This window comes from Mobula hypostoma, chromosome 4 (assembly GCF_963921235.1).
Source record: "Mobula hypostoma chromosome 4, sMobHyp1.1, whole genome shotgun sequence".
Lineage (NCBI taxonomy): Eukaryota > Metazoa > Chordata > Chondrichthyes > Myliobatiformes > Myliobatidae > Mobula > Mobula hypostoma.
Window position 1 is genome coordinate 191,620,804 of NC_086100.1, and position 21,342 is coordinate 191,642,145.

The 21,342-nt window shown below is 46.1% G+C and overlaps 2 long non-coding RNA genes across 2 annotated transcripts in view; one reads left to right on the forward strand and one right to left on the reverse strand.

The window, feature by feature from the left end:
* Positions 1–13,427, reverse strand: part of LOC134345009 (uncharacterized) — a 35,983-nt gene extending 22,556 nt beyond the window's left edge. The window contains exons 1-2 of the long non-coding RNA XR_010017589.1: positions 13,258–13,427; positions 12,589–12,687 (exon numbers count right to left, since the gene is read on the reverse strand). This is a non-coding gene — a long non-coding RNA (uncharacterized LOC134345009). The remainder of the gene's footprint in view (positions 1–12,588; positions 12,688–13,257) is intronic.
* A 706-nt stretch (positions 13,428–14,133) lies between these two features.
* The window catches only part of LOC134345010 (uncharacterized), a 21,177-nt gene continuing 13,968 nt past the window's right edge, over positions 14,134–21,342 (forward strand). The window contains exon 1 of the long non-coding RNA XR_010017590.1: positions 14,134–14,426. This is a non-coding gene — a long non-coding RNA (uncharacterized LOC134345010). The remainder of the gene's footprint in view (positions 14,427–21,342) is intronic.

The following is a 21,342-nucleotide window of genomic DNA, read 5'->3' on the forward strand; positions in this document are numbered from 1 at the left end:
CCCTGGAGGCAACAAACCATGCGGGTGTCCTTCTCACGTCCACAAAATCTCCTGTCTGCTCCCCTGACTATAGAATCTCCAAAGACGACAGCTTTCCTCTTCTCCATCCCACCCTTCTGCACCACAGGGTCAGACTCAGTGCCGGAGGCCCTGCCACCATGCCTCACACCTGTTCAGTCGTCCCCGCCAACAGTATCCAGGACGGTAAACTTATTATTCAGGGAAATGGCTACAGGGGTGCTCTGTACTACCTCTCTTATCACTTTCACTTTCCCCCCTCTGACTGTCACCCCATGACTTGCTTCCGGCAGCCTAGGTGTAACTATCTCCCTGTAGCTCTCATCTATGACTGCCTCATTCTCCCTTATGAGTCGAAGGTCATCCAGCTGCTGCACCAGATTCCTTACACGGTCTTCCAGATCGCCCAGCTATATGCACTTCTGGCAGATGTGAGTCTGCGGGAGAGGGGAGTTCCCCCAAGACTGCCACATCTCACATGAGAGGCACATCACCGTCTCAGGAGGCACTGTAAAGACTAATTGGGAACAAGCTCGTCCTCCACCTCTTCTCGTCGAAGCCTCTTGAGTGAAAGCCTCAAAGCTCCACTCCTTCACTGGCCCATTCACTCACTCAATGCGAGAGGGGAGGGGAGAAGAAAGAATGTCCAGGGCGGGTGAAGTCTTTGACTATTTTGGCTGCTTTCCCAAGGAAGAGAGGAGAGTAGACAGTCCATGGAGGGGAAGTTTCAAGATTCAGATTTAATTATGTACATCGAAACATACAGTAAAGTATGCTGTTTTTGTTAACAGCCAATGCACCCGAGGATGTGCTGTGGGCAGCCCTCAGGTGTCGACACAAGTTCCAACACCAACACAGCAAGTCCACAATGCTTGTTAGATCAACACAGAACACAACAGGCAACAAACCAACAACAGCAGAACAAGGCGCATTCCTCCCACCGAGCCACCCACGTGCATAATCCATCCTCCAATGCCAGGGCAGGGCACCTTTGGCCTCCAGCCTCCGGCAGACTCAACCATTGAGGCTTTGCCTTGCCCAGCAGACTCGCAGAATGCCCTGGCTGCACTTCTGAATCCTTTGTCTGAGGAAAAGGTCCCAGTGAAAGGACCATAATGATGTCTGGGGCAGAACAGACTACAAGGTGGGAAAATGTAACAACCCGGAGGTGGCTATTTTATTCTCCACTGCGTGAACTAGATACATCATTCCAGTTTAAGATGGTGTTATCAAAGATGTTTGACAACTTACTGGCAGTTCAAAAGCAAAGAAATTCAATTAAAAACTTTACTAAGACTTTTTTTTGAGGTGAATTGTGGTGAACTATCACCTCAAACAATGAAGGCAAAGTGAACACGAGATGTGCCGTGGTGATGTGATAGAAAATTGGAGCTGGAGCCATGCTGGTAGGAGTGGAGGGTCTTGGGGTGAGGAGACAGGACAGAGAAGTTCCTATACCCATCCAGCAGGCCCTCGTACCACTTCGATGTACTAATGTGATGAAATGATCTGTATAAAGAAGAAGTTTTTCAATGTAGATCAGAATATGTGATAATAGACCAATATCACTTTGTCCCATTTTCTCCATCTCTGTATCACTGCTTTGAATTGCGTCTCCTCCCGTTCCCTACAAGAGCTATTTTATCCTTTTCATTTCCCTCTACTCCATCCTCTCTTCCTCCCTGTCCATCTCTCCCTGTTTCTCAGTTTCTCCTCCTACTTCTGTCTGTGCTTATGTATCACTGCATGCGTGTGTGTGTGCGTATGTGTGTATGTGTGTGTCTCTTTGTGTGTGTGTGTGTGTGTGTGTGCATGTGTGTGTCTCTTTGTGTGTGTGTGTCTCTTTGTGTTTGTATGGGTGTGTGTGTGTGCATGTGTATGTGTGTGTGTGTGTGTGTGTGTGTGTGCACGTGTGAGGGAGAAGGAAAGAAAAGGAGAGAGAGAAGGGCGCATGATCTACTAGCTTTCATTGTTCAGGGGTACTGAGTATAACATTTACGAAGTTCTTTTGTAGCTGTATAAAGCTGGTGAGGCCACATTTGAAGTACTGTACACAGTTCTGTTCCCCCCATTACAGCAGGGCAAATGCAATGTCAGCATTAATTACAAGGCAACTAGAAACTCAGAATATGGATGTGCTGGCATTGGAGAGGGTCAAGAGGTGGTTCACGTGAATGATCCCAGGAATGAAAAGGGTGAGGAGCGTTTGGTGGCTCTAGGCCTGTACCTGCTAGTGTTTAGAAGAATGGGGGGGGGGGCGGAGATTTCATATTGAATATTGAAAGTTCGTCATAGAGTGGAAATGGAGAGGATGTTTCGTATAGTGGGGTAGTCTAAGACCAGAGGCACAGCCTCAGAATACAAGGACCTCCATCTAGAACAGAGATGAGGAGGCATTTCTTTAGCTAGAGGGTGGCAAATCTGTGGAATTCGGCTGTGGAGGTCAGGTCATTAGGTATATTGTATTTAAAGCGGAGGTTGATAGGTTCTTATTTAGTAAGTGCGTCAAAATTTACGGCGAGAAGGCGGTTGAGAGGGATAATAAATAAACCATAATCGAAAGGCGGAGCAGGGGCAACTAATTCTGCTTCTGCGTCTTATGGTCTGAAGGGCAAAGAGCGGGAAGTGGGGAGCAGGAAACGGCGCGAAAGCAAAGAGGCAACGGACAGCAGGGAGTCGACATATCCGATGCCAATGACAAATGTAACGCTCTCGCTCACACGACGCAGATCGAGAATGGAAAACTCTCCTATACTCTGTAACGTGTCGTTTAATTGGATATTTCGCGAATTCCAGAAATCGACGGCCTGTCCGCCTGGACTGTTTGGGTATGGTTACGAGCGCGAAGCCTCAAGAGAATGCACGCATGTTTTTACTTTAAATCTTCGAACATCTGCAAGTGTGGGACTTCGTATATTGCCGATGTCAAAAAAAAAAGATTAAGTGAATTATAATGGGCTGTTAATTAGAACATGTGTTATCTGTGGCGGGAGAGATGTTTTAACTGTTGAACCGGAGATGAGAGCCGCGAAATCTCGCCCCGATGAATGGTCTCGACCCTAAACGTCGACTCCTTATTCCTTTCCATAGATGCTGCCTGATCTGCTGAGCTCCTCCAGAATTGTGTCTGTGTTACTCTAGCAATGCTGTCCTGCCCGGAAAATATGGCGAACTCTTCGAGTACATTTGTCAAGGTTCAAAATTGTGTATCATCATTTTTCAGTACACGAGCGCAAAGAAGAACGAAATAGGTGTAACTTCGGATCAGTTGCAACATAAATACACACAATAAATATAAATATAAAAACAATCCTCTAAGCACAAGTGGCTGTGCATGGGTGGGGTGGGGTGGGGAGGCTGTGAAGGGCCATGGAGAGGAGTTAATGGATAGAGTTGTTGGTCAGCCTGACAGGGGCGAAGCAACTATTTTAACTCTGATCGGCCTGATGTGGATGCCACGTAGTAGTCTTCTCCCTGATGGAAATGGGACAGACAGACCATGAGAGTGATGTTACTGGCCTTTTTCCGGCACCTTTCTGGAATATGTCCTTGATGACGGGAAGGCTGGTGCCGGTGATGCGTTCCGCAGGTTTAACTACCACAGATTCGAATAAAACCCAAAAGAGCAGCGGATCTGCCTTCTGAGCTTCGCTCTTGACCCAGTAGGCGAAGCAGCAATGAAGAGCCCGAGCAAAAGTTTCAGCGGAAAGATAGCTGTAACTTAGAATGGGTGGAGCTAGCGAATAAGAATGGGGCGTTTGAGGATAATATTCGTGCAATAAATTTACGCACAAAATGCTGGAGGAACTCAAGTCAGGCAGCATCTATGGAAATGAATAAGCAGTCGACGTATCGGGCCGAGGTCTTTCGCCGGATCTGGAAAGGAAAGGCGAAGATGCCAGAATAAAAAGGTGGGGGGGGGGTAAAGGAGGGCTACCTAGAAGGTGTTAGTGAAGCCAGGTGTGTGGGAAAGGTGAAGAGTTGGAGAGGAAGCGTAGGAGAGGGAGGGGCGCCAGTGAGAGGTGACAGGCCGGTGCGGTAAGAGGACAGAATGGGGAAGAGAAGGAAAAGGAAGGAGGGGGGAAGAACTGCCGGAAGGTGAAGTTGATGTTCATGTCATCCAGTTGGAGGCTGCTTAGACGGAATATGAGTTACTGCATTCATTTCCATGAATGCTGCTTGACCTGCTGAGTTCCTCCAGCACTTTGTGTGTGTTGCCCTGGATTTCTAGCTTCTGCAGAACATCTTCTATTCATGCAACACACATCAAAGTTGCTGGTGAATGCAGCAGGCCAGGCAGCATTTCTAGGAGGAGGTGCAATCGACGTTTCGTTCCGAGACCCTTCGTCAGGACTAACTGAAAGAAGAGCTAGTAAGAAATTTGAAAGTGCAAATCCCTTACTAGCTCTTCTTTCAGTTAGTCCTGACGAAGGGTCTTGGCCTGAAACGTCGACTGTACCTCTTCCTAGAGATGCTGCCTGGCCTGCTGCATTCACCAGCAACTTTGATGTGTGTTGCTTGAATTTCCAGCATCTGCAGGATTCCTCGTGTTTGCATCTTGTATTTATCATTCTTTAAATGGTAATGTGTATCGAGGAATCAATATGCAAATATGCAGATTCGTTTTGTGTTACCTCCCAGCCTTGCAATCCGTCCCACCTGGCATCACCTGTTACCTTCTAGCTTGTACTCCTACCCCTCTCCCTTCTGTCTTCTTCTCCTGCATTTGGTCTCTCTTGCTCAGGAGCACTTCTTGTCCCAGAACCGTCGGTCTCCTGGACTGGCGTAGGTGGCTTCACTCACGTCTGCACCGAGCCCATTTTGAATATGTGAGAATTTTCATTTGAGTATTTGGAGTGTCCTCATCTGCCAAGATGAGGCCACCCTCAGGGTGGAGGAGTAACACTTATATATTCCGTCTAGGTAGCTTCCAACCTGATGGCATGAAAATTGATTTCTCCTTCTCGTAATTTCTCCTCCGCCTTCACTCTTCTTCTGTTCCCCACTCTGGCCTCTCTCCTCTTCTCTTCACCTGCCTATCACCTCCCCCGGTGCCCGTCCTGCTTCCCTTTCTCCCCTGGCCCACTCTCCTCTCCTATCAGATCTCTTCTTCTCCAACTCTTTACCATTTCCACCCATCACCTCCCAGCCTTTTACTTCATTCCCACTTCGCAGCCGCCCACCATCTCCCTCACCTGAGTTCACATATCACTTCCTGCCTTGTGCTCTTTCCTCTCCCCGCCTTCTTTTCCTTTCCTTTCCAGTCCTGATGAAGGGTCTCCACCAGAAACGCTGACTCTTTATTGCTCTCCCTGGATGCTGCCTGACCTGCTGAAAACCTTTAGCATTTTTTTCAGATTTTTTTTTTAGATTATGAGGACACGCAGTCCTCTTTTATTGTCATTTAGTAATGCATGCATTAAGAAATGATACAATATTCCTCTGGTGTGATAACGCAGAAACACAGGACAGACTAAGACTGAAAAAACTAACAAAAACCACGTAATTATAACATGTAGTTACAACAGTGCAACAATACCATAACTTGATGAAGAACAGGCCATGGGCACAGTAAAGAAGTTCAAAGTCTCTCGAAAGTCCCACATCTCACGCAGACGGGAGCAGGAAGAAAACTCTCCCTGCCATGCCCGACCACAGTCCGACTCTGAGTTGTCCGAAAACTTCGAGCCTCCGATCAGCTCTCCGACACCGAGTACTGAGCACCATCTCTGCCGAACGCTTCGACCCCAGCCTCGGTCGCCAGCAGCAGGCAAAACCAGGGATTTTTGGGGCCTTCCCTACGGAGATTCTCGATCGCACAGTAGCAGCGGCAGCGAACCAGGCATTTCAGAAATTTCTCCAGATGTTCCTCTGTGCCTTCTCACGTCTGTCGCCATCAAATCAGAATTGTGCACGGCATCCTACACATTTTGTGTGTGTTCCTCTGATTTCCAGCATTTGCTATATCTTTTGTGTTTTGTATTACCACTGCCCGTTACTACGGAACCTCTGCAGAGCAAACGTTGTTTTTATATGTTATCTGCTCTACATAAATATTGTATTTGATGCCTCCGTCGGTCACGGTCGACCATGGATTTGCGTTCTCGCTGTCTAGGTACACAAGCCTGGGCCGTACAATATGGCGAGCAAGCTGCTGCCCAGCGAGTAAACTTCCCCTATCCGAAAGAAACAGCGGAGACTGATGCAGTTTGGCACCAGCAGTATCGAATGAATTGCCAGTCAGCGTTGAACTCAACCCAAGACTGCATGAGGGACTCCAGCTCCGGATTTTTCCCTTTGGGTTTATCCCTGAAGCCGTCCCCTTGAGTGGGTATCGCCGCAGGGCAGCGGAGGTTTAAGATCGGAGTTTTCCTTCTCCAAGGTGAGCTGCCAACCCCGGCTGAAGAACCGGACCTCCCCGAAAAAGTACTGGATGCAGTACACCCATATATGGTTCCTACTTCATAAACACAGAGACTGTAAACTACTTAGAGAACAAGGACACAGAGGAGCAGTCGCCATTTACCCCCTTCCTGAAAGGTCAATGCTTTCTATGCACGAGTTGACCAATTGAATGATGTGACGTTGAGGTAAACCTCCTCTCGGCCTGATGAACTGGCACCCTGTCTGGCCGCTGACGAGATGAGTAGGATCCGAACCAAGGTAAACCCACGCAAAGCTGCAGAGCCGGACGACATACCTGGTCAGGTGCTGAAGGACTCTGCTTGCCACCTGAAAGAGAGCTGCAAGGCATTGGATCGCAAGACCTTACACTGTACCTGCACGCTTCAAGGCAGCCACGAACATTCCGGTGCCCAAGGAGGCGAAGGTAACTGGCCTAAACCAATACCGGCCGGTGACACTGATTTCAACAATCATGAAGTGCTGTGAACGGCTGGTAATGGATCGTATAAAATCCCACCTACACTGGACCCTTTCCAGTCAAACCGGTGCACTGGTGATGCCTTAGCCTCGGCCCTCCACTCCGTCCTGTCCCACCTAGAAAACAATGCCTCATACACCACGATGTACATCGATTTCAGCTCAGCGTTTAACACAACCATCCCTCAAAGGCTGTGGGTAAACTGGCCTCGTTGGGACTCCTCACCACTCTCTGTAAATGGATCTTGGACGTCTTGACGGAAAGACCCCAGTCAGTCTGAATTGGCAGCAACAGCTCAAGGTCTGTCACGCAGAGCACTGGTGCCCGCGCAGGACTGTGAGCTCAGCCCACCGCTGTTCACACTGCTGACTCAGGACTGCACTGTCACATTCAGCCGAAAACTCATTATCAAGTTCGCTGATGGCCTCAGCAGCAATCATGTGTTGGCATACAGACAGGCTTGACGTTGAGAGGTTTGTCGAGTGGTGCAAGAGCAACAACTTGACCTTTAACATGGACAAGACAAAAGAGATGATTGTAGACTTCAGGTCGACCACCCTCCATTGCACACCAGTGGCTCTGCCGTGGAGAGAGTGAAGTTCCTTGGTGTTCACATAACGGACGATCCAACCTGGACCCACAGCTCCGCGCTCGTCAAGAAGGCACAGCAGCGTCTACACTTTCTGCAGAGACAGAGGCGTGCAAAGCTCCCCGCCTCCATTCTAACAATTATCTACAGGAGCACCATCGACAGTGTCCTGTCTGGCTGCATCATTGTGTGGTGCGGAAGCTGCAAGGCATCGGATCAGGACTAGGCCTGCCAGACTGGGTAACAGCTTCTTTCCTCGGGTTGTGAGACTAATAGATACCACCTAGGTCTCATCACTGGGACAGCGAGCTGTAAACTCACTCACTGTTTACCTGCGCTGCGCTTTACTACATGCATTTTGAATTATATTTTATGAACTTACGTTTAGTTTAGTATTTTGTTTATGTGCTGTGTGTGATATATGTTGTGCGGGTGCACCATGGTCCAGAGGTTGTATATCTGTACATATGTACAGTCGGATGACAATAAACTTGAACTTGAATTTCTTAGGACACCCGCGCAGTTTATACATAAATGCGTACGTTCCTTTGTATAATTTCGATGTTCCGTTGCATGTACTCACTCTAACTAACTGCATTATATGTTCTCTGGAAGTGGCGGTCATTTTTAAATGCTTGCCTTGTCAAGGAGCTCCGCCCGCAAGCACCACCATCACCACCCAGGCCATGCTCTCTTCTCGCTGCTATCATCGGGAAGGAGCCTCAGGTCTCACACCACCTTGTTCAGAAACAATCATTACCCTTCAATCCTCAGGCTCCTGAACCCGTGTGGATAATTTCACTCATCAAAGACTCTTAATTTTATGCTCGCGATATTCAATGCGTATTTCTTTATTTATTATTACTATTTCTTTCGTTTTGTATTTGCACAGTTTTGCTCACTGGTTGAACGCCCAAACTGGTGTAGCCTTTCATTGATACTGTTATGTAATAGGAGCAGGAGTAGGCCATCCGGACCATCGAGCCTGACCCGCCATTCAATACGATCATGGATCATGGTTATATTGAGTATTCCCGCAAGACAATGAGTCTCGGGGTTGTATATGGTGACATATCGGCCGTTCGTTGATCGGGGTCGAATATAAACGCTGCGTTCTCGCTGTCTACGTGATATGCAAACCAGAGCAGAAGCCCCACCCACCTCTACACAGCTGATGAGTCAGTCCTAAGGAAATTAAGGAAAGGCGGAGATTCATGCATTTTGGCACCAGATGCGAATCAGGAGTTGCCAAATCATCGTTGAATTCCATGTAGGACTGCCTTAGGGATTTCAGCTCCGGATTTTTCCTCGGGGATTTACTCCCAAATCTACCCCATGAGTAAGGCAGCGGAAGGTGGAGGTCAGCCCTATTTGCTCGAAGCGACTGGTTTTAAGGCGCCAGTAACCCGCCTTTGCCCCTTCTCCTTCAGTTCCGCCGGACTTAGAAGCTAAGCCACACGTGAAGGCCAGGATTTGGAGTTGGTTGTCAAAGGCTGTGTCTGTGAGGAGTTTGTACTTTCTCCCCGTGACCGCGTCGGTTCCCTCCGGGTGGTCGGGTTTCCTCCAACAGTCCAAAGACGTACCAGTTGGTAGGTTAATTTGTCACTGTAAATTGTCCAGTCATTAGACGAGGGGATTGCTGGGCGGCGCGGCTGGATGAGCCTGTCCCACGCTGTATCTCAATATATAAAATAAATAAATAAATTTGGGAAGCGTGCCATTTGGAGCATTTGCTATATAGTGGGATTAATAAATACAAATGGTGACGTATATGTACTTCGATAATAAATTTAATTTTACTTTTATCTCAGTTCTGAACCTATCACACGCTTTCAAGGACTGTACAACTCACGTGCTCAGTATTATTTATTTATTTATTATTTTGCACGATTTGCCTTCTTTTATGTGTAGGGTTACATATAACCACTTTGATGATAAATTAATGTTGACAACTTTGACGTTGACTTGACCCTGAGTGTGTGTACAGTCACTCTACTCCCCTTAAGCCTATCACTCCTACTAGGGCATAGACCACTGACAGCAGCTCGCCAGAGATCTCTGTCCTGGGCCAGTCTTTCAAGTTGTCCCCAGGTGTAACCCCTCAAATATCCTTCCTCTCTCGGGGACGAGGTCTTTGGAGCTTCTCTAGCTCTGGGCTTTGACCGGATGGCGTTGCTAACCCCATGTCCTTTCCGTCCATGTTCGCTGTAGGTGATGTAAAGCATGACCGAGCCGACAATTTTGTGGTAAAGAGGTTAACTGCTGCTCCTACGTGATAGAAGGGTGGGTGTGTAGTAGTGGTGCGATCACTCGAGTTCCCCAAGGGGTTGTCTAATGGTGGGTCCTCAGGTGGCTGTAGAGGCCGATCCGGGTCCACACACACCGAGGCAGTGTGGTCAAGAGTAACTAGCGGCTGTGGTCAGCGGTTGGGTCTTTCTGCTGTTTAGTCTCCTGTCGCGGCGGCTGCTTGTTCTCTGCGGCACGGTGGAGGTCGTTCTGATGCAGCGCAGTTCCCCCATAAACGGATTAACCCAGGTGTACCTATTGAATGCAATGCCTTCCCAGTTTTTAGATGTAAAGTTGAATTTCTTCAGTCTGATTTTGATGCTATCTTTGAAGCATTTCCTTTATCCACCAGTGGCTCGCTCCGAGGACTAATGTAACTTGCTGTAAGGACGGCGGACAAGGGGATTACATTGCAGTTTGGATCTCTCGGCTTCAAGATTCTGCATCCCCGACTAGATAGTAAATTGTACTTTAGATAAGACAATACCACACTACTCGAGCATGTGAAAACACATTCAAGAACCTCACTTTCAAGAACTTTGCTAGTCATGTTCTCAATATTATTATTATGATTTGTATTCGCACAGTTGGTCTTTTGCATATTGATTGTTTATGAGTCTTTGTGTGTAGTTCTTCATTGATTCTATTGAATTTCTTTGTTCTACTGTGAATGCCAGCAAGAAATTGAATCTCGTGGTAATATATGGTCATATGTGCGCATTAAATTTTCGATGAACTTTGAATAATCAATGAACGGTTTACAAAGAATAACTAAATATTTAAAGCAAAGTAACAGTTAAAGTTGCCGCCTTCTTACTTCAGATTAGTTAAACGGGTTTCTTGCTGGATACTTCATCCTTTTTTTAAAATCACTAAACGTATTAAAGTGGGGAAGGCATTGGGAGATTCTTTACCGGCTCTACTTGGACTCGACCGAAGCAGGAAGTCAACCGAGAGTCAACGAGCTCCTCAATCCCCAATTGGAGATACTCACCTGGCGCCCAGGTTTTTTGTGAATCCAAACCCGACGCGAATCATCCTGTTTTCTAATTGACCCCCACAGCCTCGCCAAAACCCGAGGAAAATAACCACGTACTCGTAAATAACAATCTGTTTTAAACCCGAGCCTTAAACTCCTCGGTGCTACCTTTTTGTACGCAGTTGACATTCCTGAGAGTGTGAACGGCGCGGATTTCGATATCAGAACTAATAATGCCATCGGAACACTCGCGGATAATTGAAGGAGAATTAAGTATCGTGCACCCGCTGACAAATAAAACCTTATTTAGTGACATTTTTTTAAAATGCCCAACTCTTCACCACAATTTAACTAATCGTAATATTGTTGCATAGTATCTGTGCATGTTATAAATAATTAAACCTTATTCAATAACGACGGGAGCTATATAAGTTGTAATTTGCATACACTGTACAATAATATTTGCATATTTGTAATTGTACAGTAATCGCGTATACTTGTAAATTTAATTACCGAACAGCATATACAATTTTATTCAAACAAGGCAGATGCTACATACATCTGGTATTTACTTATTTAATATATGCATGCCTACAAGTTAGAGCGCGTTTCAATGAAATGTACGAGGTTTCCATCTCTGAGTACACTGAACTATATCAGTAAAATGGTGATATTCGGACGTACAATCCTCTTCACCAAAATGAAAATTAGAAATAAAAAAGGCAACTCTTTCCTCTCCGGCGAAATCAGCTCACCGAATGTCCTCTCTCTCTCACACTCTCGTCTGCGGTTCTGTGGTTCGATGTTCGTCAGTATCATCAGAAACAACACCTAAAAGGCCTGTTGTTCATTGTCCTTAGTATAAACACCAAGAAAGGAACGGTTCACAGCTTTTGTCTTATTTTCGGATATCTCCGTGGCCCTCTCGCCCCTACTCGCTCTTCGATTTGACTTGGGAATATCTCGGACTCGCAGCGAGTTCCGTCAAGTCCGTGGCTGGTTCCGGAGATCTCGCTCTCCTCGTCGGCTTCTCTCTCCGCGCCGTTCAAGGAGAAATAAAACTGTCATGTAAAACCCCCTAGATATATGCAGAGCGATCACCGCACTCGAATTATCGAACATCTGAATTCTAATATTTCAGTCAACGGCGCACAATGAAGTTAAACAAGGGACAGGACAGATTCCTGTCAAAGAGTTGACTATCGGCAGGGAGATTGCGAAGTACTCCGGCCAGGTGTCTGACTCAGCCGTGTCCGAGGCGAACTACTGTTCCATTCCTTTAGTTAAATATTGCAGCAATCTCATTGCGGCAAACGATCGCCCAGATATATGTCTCATCTTTGGCTCAGTCTGTTGATCTATCTATGTATTTACCACATTTCTGACATTCCATCTCCTTCTCATCTACGCCTGTTTCTATACGAATCAAAGAGTCGTGGCGTTTTGCACCATAGAAACAGGCCCTTCGGCCCCACTCGTCCATTCTGACTGTTGACCAGCGAGCTCATTCTATCGGTAGTTTTCAAAATCACAAATCACTGGATTTCCATACCCATATTAATCTACGGATCTGTGTGAAAGCCAGCCTAATCATACAAGAATATAGAACACAGAGCATTACAGCACGGTACAGGCCACTCGGCCCACGATGTTGTATCGACATTTTTGCCTACTCTAAGATTAACCCTACCCTTCCCTCCTACATAGCCCTTCATTTTTCTATCATCCCTGTGCCTATCTAAGAGTTTCTTAAATGTCCCTAATGTATCTGCCTCTACCGCCAATCCTGGCAGCGCGATCCGAGTACTTAACACTGTGTAAAACAAAACTCACCTCTGACATCCCAATCACAAACACGAGAAAGTCTGCAGATGCTGGAAATCCAAGCAATAGACACAAAATGCTGGAGGAACTCTGCAGGTCAGGCAGCATCTATGGAAAAGAGTAAACAGTCGACATTTCGGGCTGAGATCCTTCTTCAGGACTGAAAATGAAGGGGAAAGGTCAGAGTGGGGAATAGAAGAAGGGGGGAATTGTTCAGCAGAAGGAGAAATCATAAATTGTGTGATGGCTTTGGGGAGCACCTCTGCCGCAAGCGGGAATTTCCGGTGGCCAAACATTTTAATTTTGATTCCCATTCCCGTTCCAACGTGTAGATCCATGGCCTCCTCTTGTGCCAAGATGAGGCCACCCTCAGGGCAGAGGAGCAAAACCTTATATTCCGCTGGGTAGCCTCCAACCTGATGGCATGAATATCAACTTCTCCCTCTCGTGAACAAATTCTCCTAGCCCACCCAACCCCCAGCCCCATTTCCCACTCTGCCCTTTCACTTCTTCTCACCTTCCTATTACTTACCCCTGGGTCCCCTCCTCCTTCCCTTTCTTCTATTGTCCACTCTCTTCTCCTATCAGATTCTTTCTTCTCCAGCCCTTGACCCCCCCCTCCCCAAAACCTGGCTCTGCCTACCACCTTCCAGCTAGCCTCTTTCCCTTCCCCCTCACCTTTTTTATTCTGACATCTTCACCCTTCCTCCACAGTCTTGAAGAAGTGTCTGGTCCCAAAGCATCAACTGTTCACTCCTTTCCTTCGATGCTGTCCGACCTGCTGAATTTCTCCAGCATTCTGTGGGTGTTGCATTAGTCGTAGTCATGAGGACACAAGGGACTGCAGATGCTAAAATCTGGAGCCGTGGCACATGAGCCTTTGCATGATCAGTTTTCTAGCTTCATTGCAACAGAGACATCCGATTACTGAACAAAGCTTCATCTGCACGATTCCTGAAAATAATTCCAGGGAGGATGAATCTCATTATCAGCTGAATGGTCCAGGAAGCCATGAACACTACCCTGTTACTCCTCCTTGCATGATTCAGAATCAGCTTTATTATCACTGACATACATCATGAAATGTGTTGCTTTGCAGCAGCAGTACAGTGCAATACATAAAAATTGCTATACATTATAGTAAAATATATATAAATATTAATAGAAGAAGAAGAAGAAAGCCCTTAACTCTGAGTGGAGTCATTGGGACGCTGTCATGGTGGTGTTTTTTTAGCAGGTTTTCTTATTTTTACGAGGCCGAGTTGCTAGCTCGATGCTCAACCCAGCACGGATGGAAAGCCTGCAAGGGAACCGGCTGGATTCAAACTCGGGAGCCTTCGCTCTGAAGTCTAGCGCTGATGCCTCTACGCCACCAGCCAGCGCATAAATATTAATTGTTACATGCTCACAGCTTGATCATGGGACAGTGGGATGATGTAATGGTCTTGTGAGTGGGATGATGTAATTGTCTCATGACTGTGGGGTAATGTTATGTCACATGATGGCATGATCCCTATGGTATTTAAGGAAGCCAGCCAAAGTGTGATGCAGCATTTTTACTTTCTATTTTAAGGTGCAAACACTTTGTTGCCAACAGTTTCGCCAATCACTGACAGTTTTTGCTTGTTGCACATTTGGTTTACTTTTACAGTATAGTATTGGAGAGTGAAGACCTTACCAATGTACGGGAACCCAAAGGACTGGGTAAAGTTAATGACGTTCGGTGTTTTGGAAGTGACCGACTGTTTGGAATCTGAATCATCTGGGAAATTGTGGCATGCATGTTTGAGTTAAACCCCTGCAAGGTCAGGACAGTTTGTGCAGTGTCCACCCTCCCGAGAGAAAAGGTCAGTTCCTTTATTTCTTCATGATTGCTTCAACAAGGCATCACTCAACTTTGATCAGCAGATTCGTCATTTTCTTCAGAGGAATTGTTGCTGCAGTAAAGTCTCTCCTTAAAGACTGTAAAAATCACTGGACTTTTCAACTGACTACTTAAAGACTGTGTTCGAATTTACCACTTTAAGATCTATTTCTGTGTTCAACTGTTTGTTCGATATAGCCGCATAACAGTTAATTTCCGGTTAAGCTAGCTTGTTTAGTTTTCTATGTTTTTGAGTAGAGGTTAATAAATATTGTTGTTTGTTTATAAAAGCTGACTCAATTTCACATCCATTGCTGCTGGACACGTGACATAATAAATAGAGTGAAATAGTGAGGAAGTGTTCATGGGTTCATGGTCCATTCAGAAATCTGATGGTGCAGGAGAAAATGCAAAGATCTTCAGGCTTCTGTAGCTCCTCCCTGATGGTAGTAATGAGATGAGGACATAATCTGGATGCCGAGGCTCCTTACTGATGGGTGCTGCCTTTTTTGAGTCATTGTCTTTTGAAGATATCCACGATGGTGTGGAGGCTAGTGCCCATGATGGAGCTAGCAGAATGTACAACTCTCTGTAGCTTTTTCCCACACCAGACGGTGATGCAAACAGTCAGATTGGTCTCCACGGTACACCGGTACAGATTTGGTGACATACCGAATATCCTCAAACTCATAGAGTCACACAGCACAGAAACAGGCACTTTGGCTCAGATGTTCATGCCTAACAAGATGTTGTATCTTCTAGTTACATATTTTTATAATTTATCATAACTTTATGTCTTTGCACTGCACTTACTGCCTGTTATACCACCGGTGTTTAGGGCAGCAATGAAGGTCCTCCAGCCCTGGCACTGTTCAGGGCTTCCTTCATCGTGTCAGTAGCTTTTTCTTGGTGTTCACCATTGTCAGTCATGAAAGTCCCAGGAAGAAACTCAGGAATACTGCTGTTCTCATATGTAGAAGGACTCTTCATTGCTGTTTCTGTAACTATTTTGTTTTACCAGTCAGGGTTACTAGCACTGAGCTGAACCCCCGAACCTGGAGGACTGGTGGACTACTCTTAGTCTGCCCTCTACACTTTTACCTTTGTCATGGGTGACCCTACAAAGAGCCAAAGCATAAAGCCCTGACTCCAGCCAACGTAACTCCTTGAGTCATTGAGGCACACAAACCTCCAAACCACGACAAGTTGTGGTTCTCTTGGAGGTTTACGATATACTGCTGCTGCAAGATAATACATTTCACATCACCTGTGATTTTAATTCATCAGGTACTCAAGATTACAGTAAAACACACAAAATGCTGGAGGAACTCAGCAGGTCAGGTAGCATCTATGCAAAGCAATAAACAGTCAACCTTATGGGCTGAGACCCTTCATCAGAACTACAAAAAAATGGGGAGGAGTCCAGAATAAGGAGGTGGTGGGGGTGGGGGGGGAGGAAATGAGTACAAATGAGGAAATGAGGAAATAAGTGAAGTCTTGTGAGTGGGAAGGTGGATGTATGGGGGGGGGGAGGTTATTGAAGCAACAAGCTAGTAGATGATAGGTGGAAGAGATGAAGGCCTGAAGAAGAAGGAATCTGGTAGGAGGGGAAAGTGGACCATGGGAGAAATGGAAGGAGGAGGGGAACCAGGGGGAGATGATAGGCAGGTGAGGAGAAGCGAAGAGGTGAGGAGGGAGCCAGAATGGGGAATGGAAGAAGAGACAATAGGAGGGGGAGAAATTACAGTGTGTTAGAGAAACAGATGCACGTGCTGTTGGGTTGGAGGCTACCCAGACAGAATATGAGGTGCTGCTTCTCCAGCCCGAAAGTGACATATTGCTGGCAGTAGAGGAGGCCATGGACCAACATGTTGCTATGGGAATGGGAAGTGTAATTAAAGTAGGACTCCTGACTTTTGTGGACAGACTGAAGGTCCCCCAATCTACGTCAGGTCTCACCAATGTAGAGGATGCCACATTGGAAGCACCAAATACAGTACATGATCCCAGCAGACTTGCAGGTGAAGTGTTGTCTCACCTATAAGGACTGTTTGAGGCTCTGAGTGGCGGTGAGAAAGGAGGTGAATGGACAACTCTTCCACTTGCAGAGTTACAGTAAGCACCAGGAGGGATGAATGAACAAGGGAGTCACTGAGGGAGTGATCCCTGTAGAAAGCAGAGAGTGGTGGGGTGGTAGGATCCTGTTGAAGGTGATGGAAGTTGCGGGAAATGATGTGCTGGATCCTGAGGCTCATCAGGAGGTAGGTAAGGACAAGAGGAAATCTATCCCTGTTAAGGCAACAGGAAGATGGGGTGAGGGCAGATGTCCACAAAATAGAGGAGATGTGGGTGAGGTCTGCATCAATGGTGGATGTAGGCCACACTCATCCTTAAAGAAGGAGGACATCTACGCTGTTCTGGAAGGGAAAGTCCCATCTTGTGAACAAATGTAGCGGAGATGGAGGAACTGAGAAAAGTGAATGGAATTTTTACAAGTGACAGGGTGGGAAGAGATGTAGTCAAGTTAGCTGTGGGAATCAGTAGGTTTATAAAAGATATCAGTAGACAGTCTGTCTCCAGAGATGGAAACGGAGAGATAGACAAGGGTGTCAGAAATGGACCTAGTGAATTTAAGGGCAGGGTGGAAGTTGCAGGCAAAGTTGATGAAATTGATGAGTTCAGCATGGGTACAGAAAGCAGCACCAATGCAGTTGTCAATGTAGTGCAAAAAACGTTGGGGAGCATTAACAGTGAAAGCTTGGAACATGGGATGTTCCATGTAACCAATAAAAAGCCAAGTATAGTTGGAGCCCAGCAGGTGCCCATTGCTACACCTTGGGTATGGAGAAAGTGAGAGGAGCTGAAAGAGAAATTGTTGAAGTTGAGGACCAACTCCGGCAAACGGAGGAGGATGCTGATGAAGGGGAACTGATTACCTCCATTGTCTAAAAAAAGCAAAGAGCTTTAAGTCCTTCTTAATGAAGGATAGTAGTGTATAGAGATTAGACATCCATGGTGAAAATGAGGCAATCAGGGCCAGGGAATTGAAAGTAGTTGAGGAAATCAACAGCATATGAAATATGGCAATAAACTTGACTTTGACTTTGAAAAGAAAACTTTTAATCATTATGGAGACAAAAAAGATGTTTGAATCTGAGACAACAAACAAAATGCAAGCGGACCTCAATGGGTCAGGCAGCAGGGAATGGATGGTCAACATTTTGGGTCGAGACCCTTCATCTGGACATCTGAGGAAGAAAGAAATAGAGGATAGAAAGGGGAAAGGAGGAAAGGAAGGAAGAAAGGGAGGGAGGAAGGGAGAGATGCAGGACTGGAGGGAACGAGGGAGGCAGGAGGCAAAAGCATGAAAGAAGATAGAGGACCAAAGAAAAACATTAAAATGATGCAGTCATCTCAAAGTTCAAAGTAGATTTATGATCAAAGTATGTATATGTCACCTTGAGATTCATTTTTTGCAGGCAATCACTGTAATACAAAGAATCAATGAAAAATTACACACCAAGACTGACAAACAACTAATATGCAAAAGAAGATAAACAGTGCAAGTTAAAACAAGCAATGATAATAATAAAAACTAAATAAATAATACTGAAAACATGAGCTGTCGTGTCCTCGAAAGTGAGTCGAGGGTTGAGGAAACAGTTTAATGGTGAGTTGAGTGAAGTTATCCTCGCTGGTTCAGGAACCTGATGGTTGAAGGGTAATAACTGTTCCTGAACCTAGTGGTGTGGGACCGAAGACTCCTGTACCTACTTCCTGATGGTAGCAGTGAGAAGAGAGCATGGCTTGGATGGTGGGGGTCCTTGATGATGGATGCTGCTTTCTTATGGCTCCATGCAAATATGCTCAATGGTGGGGAGGGCTTTGCCTGTGATGGGCTGGGCTGCATCCATCACGTTCTGTTGCTGTTGCCCAACTGGACCCTGCAAAGAACAAGGTGATAATGACTAGGTAACATTGAATGAGTAGTACACATACCATTCCAGTAATTGACAGCAGCAGAGTTTGAAAGGGAATTTTTAATCCATTTAGAACAGAGGTGAGGAGGAATTTCTTTATCCTGAGAGTGGTGAAATTGCCACAGAGGACTGTGGAGGCAATTCATTGCATGTCTTTATGTCAGAGATAAAACATTCTGGATTGGTAAAGGGGTTAAGAGTTACAGGGAGAATGGGGAAGAGAAAAAAAATTAGCCATGATTGAATGGTGGAGCAGACTCAATGGGGTGAGTGGTCTAATTCTGCTCCTACAAAATGCCGGAGGAACTCAGCAGGCCTGGCAGCATCTATGGAACAGAGTAAACAGTCGATGGTTTGGGCTGATCCCCTTCTTCAGGACACCTCAGTCCTGAAGAAGGGTCTTAGACCGAAATGTTGACAATCCTGAAGAAGGGTCTTGGGCCAAAATGTCGACTGCTTATTCCTTTCCATAGATGCTGCCTGGCCTGCTGAGTTCATCCAGCATTTGGTGTGCGTTGCCTCGGATTTCCAGCATCTGCAGATTTTCTCCTGTCAGTGAAATGTGATGTTTGCGTCAGCAACCAGCGATGTACCGGGGTGGGGGCAGACTGTAATTTTATATCTTCTGGTCTTATGAATCTTGGCAACGATCGCCAGGGAGTCCTGTCCGGGAGATTCCCTTGGGATCCCTGGGATTTAGGTGACTGCCTCTTCCTGCTGTTCTTTAAGCTCTTGTGGAGACATCCCTTGTATTCTGCTGACTTGTCTCAAATTTCCTGTTTGTGAGATGAGGGTGGGGGGTGGGGCTCCTATTCTGATGACAGCCCCTGTTCTCTGCGAGATACATGTTGTAATTTCACAGGCTCTCAGTCACTCGATCTTTAACAAGGGTAACGATTGTTTGCTTAACTCGATCTCCTCATTCACATAGTCATTATTCTATGAGCTATGGCCTCTCAGGCAGTCATTGTTTTGTCTGGCACTCATTACTCCCGCTGTAACCCTCTCATGGATTCATTATTCTTTACATGATCGCTCCCTCCCTGGGTGTCCATTGTTCTACCAGTGTGCTGAGAAACCCACTGTCAGCAACGTCTGAACCAGGCTGTCCACGTACATTCACTGCACTTGATATAAAATGAGATTTAATAAGCAAAATTGAGGAGCTGGAACTTCCTGCAACATGAAGTCATTTAACCTCTCAGTGGGACGTGCTTAGGTGATTGTGCAGCCTGTAAGTGGCCTCATAAAAATACAACTGATTCAGACCAGTTTATTTTCATCAACGTGAGAGGCCTCAGTCCTGATGAAGGGTCTCAGCCCAAAACATCAACCGTTTATTCCTTTCCATAGGTGCTGCCTGGCCTGCCGAGTTTCTTCAGCATTCTGTGTGTGCTGCTTGAGTTCATTTCCTTATAAACTAATTTTAGCACGGAGAGTATTCTGTCTGGATGCATGACAGATGTATAATAACGTATGGTGACTGCTCTGCACATGACCGCAAGAAGCCTCAGAGAGTTGTGAACACAACTCAGCGCTTCTCACGGCTGCAGTAAAGCAGCCTGCACCCCGGATACTCTCTCTGGTCCTCTCTCCCTTCGGGCAGAGGATAAAAATGCCCGAAAGCCCACATCACGGTGCTTGAGTGCATTTTCTACCTCACTGTTAACTGACTCTTAAGCAGATTGCTTATACAATAACACAGACTCTTGGCCTCATGATCTACATTGCTACGATTTCGTGCATTTTCATTCACCTGCACTGAGCCTTTTTGGCACCTTTGACACGTTATTCCGTATTGTTATTGTTTTGCCTTCTTCTAGTTCAATGCACTGTGTAATGATTTGACCTGTATGATTTGATGTCAGGGGTGAGTTCTTTACACAGGGCTGGGTGTGTGGAATGCCCTGCCAGGGGTGGTGGTGGAGGCAGATACATTAGGAACATTTAAGAGGCTCTAAGATATGCACCTCTAAACTAGGATGATACAAAAACGGAGGGCTATGAGAGAGGAAAGGGTTAGAATGGTCCTGGAGTAGGTTAAAATCACGATGCAACTTTGTGGGCTGAAGGGCCTGTACCGTGTTGTGCTGTTCTAAGCTCTGTATAACAGACAGTAAAATATCAAGCCAAGTAAAGTTTATTGTCATTTAACTATATACATGGGCATATATAATGTATACAACCATACATAATGCATATAGAAATGAGAAAATGTTTCTCTGAACCAGGGTGTAAAGGACAGTAATACACATAACACACGATAACTTTTGAAGTTAAGCATAAAATCTATAGATGAATTACACATAAATAACAAACTAGAGTGCATTAATCTGAAATATTGGAAGGTACAGAACAGATTAAATAGTGACACTTCGAGTACAATGCGGCTGGGAGTTCTGAGCCTAGTGACCTGGGGGAAGAAACTGACTGTTCTTGCTTTCATACATCGTAGTCTCCTGCCTGATGGTAGAAAGTCAAAGAGGATGCTGGATGAAGCTGGATGGGGTCCTTAATAATACTAAGGGCCTTGCGTATGCAGCGCTCCTGATAAATGTCCCCGATGGATGGTAGGGAGATCCCTATGATCCTCTCAGCTATTCTCACCATGCTTTGTAGGGACTTCTGGTCCGATGCTCGACTTCTCCCAGACCAGATGGAGATGCAACTTATCAGGACGCTCTCAATGGTGCAGTTAAAAGACAGGGTGGGAGCCTTGTTTGCCTCAATCTTCTTAGGAAGTGGAGGCACTGCTGTGCCTTCTTGCTCAGGGAGGTGACATTAAGGGACCAGGTGAGGTCACCTGCGAGGTGAACTCCCAGGAACTTGGTGCACTTAACTCTCTCTATGGAGGAGCCATGTATTCGCAGACGGTACAATATCACTGCTACAGAGCCACCATCCCACATCACCGGCACC